Genomic DNA, 6,996 nt, shown 5'->3' with positions numbered 1-6,996 from the left:
TTTCGGGGACAACAGCAAGAAAATAGGTAAAGAGGGTGAGAAAGAAGCGAACGGGAGCAACTTTGCGACTTGTTCACTCAATCACTCGAACTGACCCAGGCAGACAGTGCTGTGAACATTTAGTGGCGCTTGGAAAAGAGGTTGGTAGCGCTTTGCGTCAGAGCTAACGCCCATCACTTCGACTCTTGGGTTGTGATAACAACCAGGTCCAACATCATGGTTACAGGAACCATAATCAAAGCGGCCGCGACTGGGTGCGGCCGCGACCGAGCCTAGCAGGTCCGGCGCAACCGCTATAGTCCGCTGTGAAAGAAAACGCTGTGGCCTTTGCGGCATCTTGTTAGCAGCATCTACATAGAGACCTGTTCTTCGCGTTAACCATCTACGTGAACTTGCAAGATTTCTTGAGGCAGTTGCGACTCTTACAAGTAGTCAAAAGTGTGCCCAGAGCTCTTTGCTCAGCTAGAGGGGCACTCACCTTCATTACCGAGTGATATAAGTGAAATAGCTGGTTCTCTCATGGTTGCCAGCAATATATATTAGATTTTTTTTACTCTCGCGATGTGTTCAGGCTTCTAGCTATCCCGTCTTGCCACTGTCGTGTCTTGCTGTCTGCCATCTGTCGTCACGAACAAGATAATTTTTTTGCTGAGTGCGTGCATGCCTGTCACTGCCGACAGCATTCAGGTGCTGTCAGCGCGTAAAGTAAAAACAATCATTATATAGAGCGGGACACGGGGACACGGTAGTCGCTCGAGCATTTCACTGTATGCGAGCCGTCCACACCATGGTGAAGACTTCGCATGAGAGGCACAGACGAAGTTTTTATGTCGCTTCTAATTCAGAAATTTTATAAGGAGGAAGGCTGTGGGGCGCATTGTTCCTTGATTCTAATGGGTAGAAATAAAAATAAAACAATCTCTGTCACTGAGATGCATTGCAGTCAAATTAAAGATGCATCGTTGAGAACATATCGCAACGCATCTTTGTCCAGCACGCTTTTACGTCCGATTCCATTTCTCACATTCAAATGAGCAACCTCAAACGCGAAGCCTCCTTAAACTCACGCAACACACTTATTATTTTTACAGGTGGTTATAAAATCGCAAAATGAGTAGCGCTCGAATTCTCCTATTGAAACAATGATAATAAAATTCAAATTTGAAAACTGCGTCTGCGATATGCAAATTTCCTAAGTAAATATCAACGTGTTGCTCATTATGTAACTCATTGGGAGACATAATTTCGCACATGAGGTACAGTAAAGCTACTCCTATGGACGAGGACTCGACACCGCTTCAGATTACATGCTACAGAACTCTTCCCATATAGAATTTTGTCGCGTTAGTTCTCTCGTGCCTGAGCTGCGCGAGAATTCCCAGAGCAGCGTGCAGGGTGTCACGTTGTTGCGTGCAATTCTGCCGAGGTTTGTCGAATCAAAGGAGACGAGTGCGCTTTTATGATCTTCTGGCTCCGGTTAAGGGTCATGATTGATTGTCTGATAACTAGTGCTCTGTCCAATTCATACAGAGCTCTAGCAATGCAAACCTTTGGGCCAGTTGGTGCAGATATATAATTTTGTTAGAAAACAGCGCAAACTGCACGAAGCACGAGAGAAAAAGCTTACAGCGCGGTCATGAAGCTTGACGGGATGAAGCGGTGTTCGCAGTTGGATTAAGCCTCGATGAGTGTTTTATGCTTTTGTTCTTTTACTAGAGGCGTCACAGGCACGATAGTTTTCAACAGTGTAGATCTGCGAATATGGGTGGCGCTTATGGAAGGTGAAGGCGGGGAAGGCTTGAGGGTGGCGGTTGAGGGAGGGGGGAGGGGGGCTGTCCCTATCTTGGGAGGTGAGGTGGAGAGGTGGCTGGTTCCTCTGGTGGGCAAAAGGATTTCAAACTGCGTCTTTGAAATTCATTTCCCCATCCTTTTTTTTTCATTTTCTCTCGAGTGGACTTCTAATGGGTGCTGGCACTGTGCAGAGTGGAGGTAGGTGACTTCGTTTTGAGTGGCACTTCAGGAGGGTGAAGGCTTCACGTATCGACGCTTCGAACAGACAACATTGGCATTTTTCACGAAGTGCCTCTGTTACTTCTATCGCACTAAATGGAAGGGCACGCGCACTTTGTTTTCTTCCTATTTCTTCTTTCGTGCAGTCTGGGCCGCTTCCATTCCCCAGAAGCACCGCTCACCACCCACAACCCCACTGCACACCCTCGGTGAGCGCCTGCACACCTTCGATCCACGCCACCGCCAGCACCTTCAAGTTCCAGAGGCGCCATCCGCCACGAACTCACAAAACTCTTTCCTCCGCATTTTCCACGAAACCTCCACACCAAAGAAGCCCATGCAGCAGCAGAACGACAAACCGTCTGCGAAATCGGATTGATAGACGCTGTGGGAAAGCCATTTTTCTTCCAGATGCACCACCTCCTCTTCCCCACTTCCATTTTTCACAAGTGCTACCGACCTGCACCCACCTTCACCCTAAGTTTATCGCGTGAGTGAAGCCTCGGCTTAGACTAAAAGAATCTTAGTAAACATCGAAGGTATATCCAAATGCCATTGCAGCTTTCTCACATCAGATTTCATTATCGTGTAGTCATTTTTTTAATATTTGTTTAGCTAGAGGCACCCTTGAACATCCTGTTCTTCCATGATAGGTTTGTATAGACCTCGCGGCAGTATTCTTATCATTTTAAGATTATTGGGAACCTAATAAAAAAAATATCTTGTGTAAGCTGTTTCTGGTTGGCGTTGATAAAATTGTCATCTGACCTCTTTCTGAACACTAATTCCTTTCCTAACGTTAATTCAATCGGATCGCACCCTAAATATTTCAACACAGCACTGCAATTTACCAGCAAATACAGATATTTCAAGAAAAACAGGCGCGTTTGCGTTATTTGTGACTGAAATGTGAAGAGGAGTACCTTAACATCAGTCGAAGGTCATGAGGGTGATTAATTTTTCAAAGCGCCATTGTGCGCAGCCCGTGACATGTTTCAGGGCAGGTATTGGAAGATGTTTATATCCAATATGCGGCATGACCTTTGCGGTCTATTAGGTCGCCTGCTTAAAAAGTGGCAGTTGGCCTGTGCAGGGTACCGCCATCAGCAGCAGCCAGAACGCGGGCTTATCCGACAGCTCACTGTACCACGCCCCGTCGCGTCTGAATTTGCAGAGCGCAGTTGTCCCATTGAGGGACGGAGACGCGACGAGAGGCCCCCCGATGATGATAACTTCCTGTAAGGTGCCGCGGCGGCTACACGAGGCGGACGCGGACGAACTGCGGCTGCTGCTAAGAGAAAAAAAGTATTGATCACTATTCATTTCGACAATAAAAAAGCGACAAAAGGCTGCCAGACTCGGCTACCCAAGTAAAGAAGGGGACTAGCACAGCAAGGCCATCGATAAGGTCGCGTTAAAATCACTGTATTTGAGCTTGGTACCTGCGCAGCTGGAAACGATAGCATTCATTCAAGTAAGTCAACTTAACGTTCATGGTAACCACCATCACCACCCTATTTGCGTCATCGGAAGATCAAGGGCTGTTCCAACTGATGTCACCCATCCCTCGCTTTATACCGGCTGGCAGGCAGCAGCGTCGCAAATTGTGCAGCGTCGACACTATACGCCAAGTGACAACCTCGTCCTTCTATTAGTACTCATTCTGCCGCTCTCACAGACCACTGGTTATGAATACTGCGGTTATGGAAGGCGGCGAATTACATCCTTTGCACGTGTCAATTTCCACTTTGGAACCCAAAGGTGCGGTCTTCGATAACCTCCGATCGCAGTGGCGGCCAGGCTCAAAATCTAAAAGCAGATATATCTTTGAAGAGACACTAAATCTCCGCCTTAAGGGTATGATGAGATAGTGTAATTGTTTAATTCCCATATATAAAGAAGGTCATTCTTAGCTTTACATTCAGAGATTCCTGGGAGTCATCATACTCCTTCTGGAGCAGTGGTGGTGCGTTTAATCGATGCACCACTGCCCTAGCTGCGATGGCCGGTGCTCACAGCAGCATACCTTGTCCTGCCCTGAATTCTCGTCCCGGTATTGTGATCATTCTCGGTTTAGAGGTTGTGATCACGCTGCGATTTTCTTTCACGACACCGACTCCCACTACGTCGTGGCAAGATATTCTGGAGAACGCCGCCTTTAACGGTATCGCGCTAGAAATCGTTGGAGCTAACAATGTTTGAAATTCTAGGCAACTCTTCCGCCTTCAAGTTTTCGCATCTGAAAATTTTATGTAGAAACTACGAGAGGTACATCGGAGCGACCTGTGAAGGATGACTATACCACAAGACCGACATTATGTACGTGATATTGCTCAATAATTAGATGGTTAATGAACTAGAATAACTAATGAACTTTTTTGAAGCGACTCAAGCTATGACGAACGCTGTGGTAAAGGGTAAGGAAATTTAGACTACCAAGGGTTCTCTCACGTGCATTGACATCGCACAGTACACGGGCCTGTAGAATTTTGCCTCCATCGAAACTAAACAACCGCGGCCGGGATCGAACCAGCGTCTTTCGCAACAGCAGACGAGCGCCATAACCACAGCGCCACCTCGGCGGCTCTAATCGGCAATGTGATTCGAAATATCAGACGTCGAAAATGCGCATTTCAAAGCTTGTTAGGTTGGCTTTCTCGCATTTTGGTATTTCTAAAATCAAATCTCTGCTCGTGACATTGTCGCCAAAACGATGTTAACATATTGTACATCACCAAGTACAGAACTTTCGTCTATAGTTGACGCATAGTAAATGCAAACGACGCAATATTAATATTCAATGAGCGAAGGCCCACTCAAGAATCTTTCAGATGCATATATTTGCCTTTAGATATTTCGAACCACATTCACGAATAAAAAATTTAAAACAGGGCTCACTTTTCAAGTTGACCGCATTCAATTGCGCAGTATAATCGTGCCCCATAGTTCATTAGGTACCGGAAGGTATTTGTGTAATTATGAATCCATATAAGATACATAATTTCTGCCGTCCCTAACGTTAACTTAATCACCGTGAACGCTGAGTTTTTCAGGGATCCCGTAAACCTGTTCGACGGCTGACTCACCAAGCGTGGCAATGTGTTCCGTGCTGCAAACAGGTGTCATCGTCCTGCTAGCCGTACTCCGGCTTTAAAGGCAGCAAGCGTTTGGCAGATTACCGGGTCCGTGAAGGCAAAATACAACGAACATTTCTGCTATGCTTCTCACACTCTCTAATAGCCAATAAGAGTCAATGGGAGCAATGCCACGGCACATTTTTTTTCCTAAATCATAGTAGTTGCAATGGGTCCCCTCCCTTATCTCCTAAATTTCCTCAACAGGCTAACCGTAAATGCAACGATGATCTACACAGGGGTACCCGCTTTCTTGAAGCATTGTAGTCGAAGAAAAAGGCTGTAGTGACCTCAGCGGGAAAGACATGCAACCGAGCCTGTGGAAGAAGGTTAAGCCATTCCGCGTTTAAGCCCACAGCGCCAAGAATTTCATGCAAATTATGGAAATAATTTAAGGCGTTTCATCAGGTGAGGTGCTGCCCAAATTTCTTTCCTGTACGAAATCTTGAAAAACCCGTACTTGTCACTGTGCATTAGACATTGCAATCACTCACTCGGCTTCCGCACCCTCCGGCGGCCGCTGCGTGCAATTGGGTCATCGTTGGTCGCCGTGAAGGATGACCGCGATTCTTTGCGCAAGGCCTTGCCCAGGACGTCTTCTTGAAATATGTCACCGCAATCGGCGTCTGCAGCTCGCATCAGTTCCGCTTTGAAGCGCGCGAACTGCGCCTCGAGGACCAACTGCTCGCGAAGGTACCGGACCATGGCGGAGGTAGCCACAGACTCACCTGCGGAGGTTAATATATTGCCGATGCTATTTTCCAGGCTCCTTCGTGTCTGAAGAAGCGTGCACATATTTTTCACTTCCGTGAGGCGGTCCAGGTGCGTAGGGTAGATTTTCGCACAGAATATTTCAATTGCAGGGTGCACAGAAACAATATGCCTCATACTGCAGTAGGTAGCCCAAAATGCAATGCATTCCCGCTCTTTAGTCTCATATTCCTAACGACCCTTTTTGCACAGAAAATCCGCGATGAAAAACGCTGCAGCAGTAACATCATATTGTTCATGCATAGGGGGAATAGACTAATAAGAAAACAACTGTACCACTAGCATCGTCAATGCGCCAACGTGAGTTGTGAGTGAGTTGTGAGTTATGATGAAATGCGTGGTGCTTTAGTACAAGTGATATTATATCTGCTGTAATCTGTCGGAAAGCCTTGGAAAAGTATTCATTCCTCATAAAATTATTTCCAATATTTGATTAAGAATTACGCTGTTGAGGCAGTCTTAAAAGCAGTGCATTTGAACTATGGCTGCTAGCAATGCAAACAGCACTCGACAGCAGTGATATTTTGTTCCTGCACCGCCACTCAGCAAACACACATGCTACCTGTGTCACCAGGAAATATAACGGCTTCACACCGCTATGATCACATTGAGTGTGAAGCTAATACTTTCACATTTATTGTACGTCAAAGTTGTCAAGGGGAATCCACAAACAACTGTGCCTTTAGCACAAGTTAGCATATATAGCTTACTTCACATAGAAAGAGAATTCGTCTTATTCAATCAAAGACTCTGGTGGAGTTAAACACAGTGCTAGGCCCTTAATGCCATGTCACTGCATAATTCATTGCAGCGTTTGTGTTGCGAGCGCCTTAAACAAGGACCTGTTGATGGAAAGGCGTGCTTATTGCTCGTTCCCTCCCCGAAGAGGGCGCGGCAGACGAGAAAGGCGATCGAAGGCCGCAGGTCGGCTATGCAAGCCGCGTTGCGGTTGAAAATCCCAGGGCACGCGTGCCTGGAGAAAAGCATGGCCACCGGCTGAGCTCTGTCGATGTCCTGCGCAAAAGGAGGCGTAAATAGCATTGCTCTCTCACCATTGGTTCCCGTTGCGACAAACATCGTC

The sequence above is a fragment of the Amblyomma americanum genome, chromosome 1, assembly GCF_052857255.1.
Source record: "Amblyomma americanum isolate KBUSLIRL-KWMA chromosome 1, ASM5285725v1, whole genome shotgun sequence".
In the NCBI taxonomy this organism is placed as follows: domain Eukaryota; kingdom Metazoa; phylum Arthropoda; class Arachnida; order Ixodida; family Ixodidae; genus Amblyomma; species Amblyomma americanum.
This window is presented reverse-complemented; position numbering follows the sequence as displayed.